This window comes from Lissotriton helveticus, chromosome 3_1 (genome assembly GCF_964261635.1).
Source record: "Lissotriton helveticus chromosome 3_1, aLisHel1.1, whole genome shotgun sequence".
In the NCBI taxonomy this organism is placed as follows: Eukaryota; Metazoa; Chordata; class Amphibia; order Caudata; family Salamandridae; genus Lissotriton; species Lissotriton helveticus.
Window position 1 is genome coordinate 529,622,188 of NC_136061.1, and position 2,948 is coordinate 529,625,135.

At 44.7% G+C, this 2,948-nt stretch overlaps 1 pseudogene; it reads right to left on the reverse strand.

Annotated features, from left to right (window-relative positions):
* Nucleotides 1–322: 322 nt before the first annotated feature.
* LOC144823386 (RNA-splicing ligase RtcB homolog pseudogene) lies at nt 323–1,811 on the reverse strand (annotated as a pseudogene).
* Nucleotides 1,812–2,948: the final 1,137 nt, after the last annotated feature.

Genomic DNA, 2,948 nt, shown 5'->3' on the forward strand with positions numbered 1-2,948 from the left:
GAGCAACTAAAAAATGAAAAACAAAGTACAATGTGTATTTAATGTTTAAAAAATACAGATATTTCTGATTGATAAGCCCTAAAGCGCTTAGAGACCTCTGGGTTATAGTGCGCTATATAAATCAAATAAATAAATAAATAAATAAAGACCCTTCATGTAGTTGGAGATGGACAGAGGCTGGAGGAGGGTAGCAGAAAAATAGAGCTGCAGGAGAAATTAATGTAGGAACGTGAGAAAGGAAAGGAGTTGGAATAAAAAGTGGGGTAAGGAGAAAACTGATGTTGCTATTGGTTATAGATCCACTCCAACGGGTAGGACAGTTCTAGCACTTAAAGACGGTGATGGGGCGGAGTTTGATGGCTTTCTTTCTGATTCCAGCATCGTGGCATGTGCCAATGACATCGGTTACCCTCTTGTACGATCCAAGTGCCTCCTCCATAACCACCTTCGGGGAATCCACACGGATAGCAATCCCCATGTCTGCAAGCTTGTCCAGCACATCCTGGAAGTCTAGGTTAAGCCGGGACTTGGCTCGGGACAATGCACGACCAGCCCGATGGCAGGTGGTTCCAAAGGTCTCCGTCATGCCTTGCTCAGTCCCAGTCAGTACGTAGCTGCACGTGCCCATAGTGCCACAGATCAAGACTGGCTGTCCAGTGAGCTGATAATCCACAGCAATTAGAGGATGATGTGTGGGGGAAGGCACGTGTGGAACCCTTCCTATGCACAAAAAGGGTGGTCTCCTTCCCGTCCACCACGTGCTGCTCCACCTTTGCGATATTGTGAGACACATCATAGATCACATGCAGATCCAGGTCATCAGGGGTTGTGTTGAAGACTTTGGCAAAGGCCTGTCTTGTAAGGAAGGTCATATAAGAGAGGTTCACCCAGGCATAGTTGCCCGCTGATGCCATGCCCTTCAGGTAGTTCTGTCCCTCAGAGGAAGAGATCTGGGCACACGCCAGTTGTCGGTCATTCACAATAATTTTGTCCCTCTTCATTGCTTTCCCCATGGCAACAAGAGCATCTGTAGCAACCTGATGTCCAAGCCCTCTGCTGCCGCTCTGGATCATCACGCACACCTGGCCCTTGTGGTCAATGCCCATCTTTTTGGCAACATACTCATTGAAGATCTCGTCCACGACCGGAATTTCTGCATAATGATTCCCAGCCCCTAGCGTACCCAGCTGTGGCAGGCCCCGTTTCTTTGCCTTGGAGGAGATCTTATTGGGGTCAGCCTGTAGCATCCTGCCGTACTCCTCACAGTGCTCTTTATCCTCTGCCCAGGCATAGCCCTCTCGCAGCGACCAGTCGACACCCATCTCAAGAGCCTCTTCTAGGTCCTTGGCATTCATGGGGATGACTCCTTTGGACCCTACACCCACAGGTATGTGGTCAAACATAACCTGTGCCAAATGCTCCTTCACGGGTTGCACGTCTCTCTCATCAAGGTTTGTCCGGAGCAGGCGCACACCGCAGTTTATGTCAAACCCGACACCTCCTGGGGATACCACAGCTTCAGGATTACTCATGTCGAACGCAGCCATGTTGCCAATGGCAAACCCATAGCCAGAATGAACATCAGGAAGCCCTATGGACCTATGGACAATCCCAGGCAAGATGGCCACATTGCCGATCTGTTTCATGGCAGGTAGAAATCCACCGAAAGCACTCCCTCTGCAAGAGTTCCTCAGCTCCTCAAACATTAGCTTCTCCACCTTCATGTTAGGCACAAAGCCCTTTTTGATCCTCCAGCAGTTCTTGTGGATCTTGTCCAGATACTGGAACTCGTCAATGTAGCTGCGGCTCATGTTAGTAGCGGCTTCCTCTGCCCCTTTCACACACCCCCAGAGCCTCAGAAAGAACCGGTGTCCAAGTACACACCATGTCGCAGGCAGATGACCTAGAAAACCATTGAGGTTTTTAAATTCAAGGCCCTGTCAGCTGCCTTGTATGGAGCTGAAATATGGGGACCCTATTGCAAACGTAATTTCGAAATTGGAGAAAATAATTTCTTTCGGAAATTTTGTCTCTTCCAAATAGGACCCCTTTGATTCCAGTAATACCTAATTTGAATCTGAAACAAACTGATAATCATTCTGTATTAGGCCCCCTTTTATTTTGGGTAAGAATCTGGTCAACAATGGAGCTTGTACATTATAAAAAAGATTTACAGGAGATAATGAGTACTGGTCTTTATAAGGCTATACCATGGTTCCAACACGTGTCAACCTGGTTAAACAAAATAGGATTATCACACTATTGGGAGGAGCCTTTAGAACTGACCGTGGCATGTAGCAAGGTAGTTAAGTCATCTTTCTGGACTTATATTAACAGCAAATTGCTACATGATTCTAATTTAGGCCCTTTGACATCATCATTTCTCCTGTTCAAAGACATAGCTCAGTGTGAACCGTTTCTAGATGAGGTGTGTCCGCAAACTGCAAAATCTTTGTAACTGAAATTTAGATACGGGGTTTTACAAACAAATAATAATAAATCCAAATGGGCCAGTAACCGTGATGACAAGGATTACGATAAGTGTACGTTTTGCAAAAATGTGGTTGAGGTCAAGGAAGATAATGCACATATATTCTTTTTCTGCCCCCTAGATGACACTCCAAGAAAAAAATGGATTAAACCGCTCTGCAATAACTTAAATATTAGGCTTTGTAGAGAGGCTGAACGTCTATTGAGGACAGATTCCACGCAAATGGTGTTTTTTTGTGTATCCAGATTCTTGTATAATGTGAAGATTATTAGAGCCAAAATTGGTTTGAAACTGTAATACTATAACATGTAATGCTAGTAAATAATTGACATATTTTGCACTTGCGCTTTAAATTTGTAAAGAACCCAGTGATTAATTTTTCTTCAACCTCTAAAAATTGAAATCGGTGGTGTTACCAGATATCATATATTTTGATAATTGTAATTATGAGGAGTGC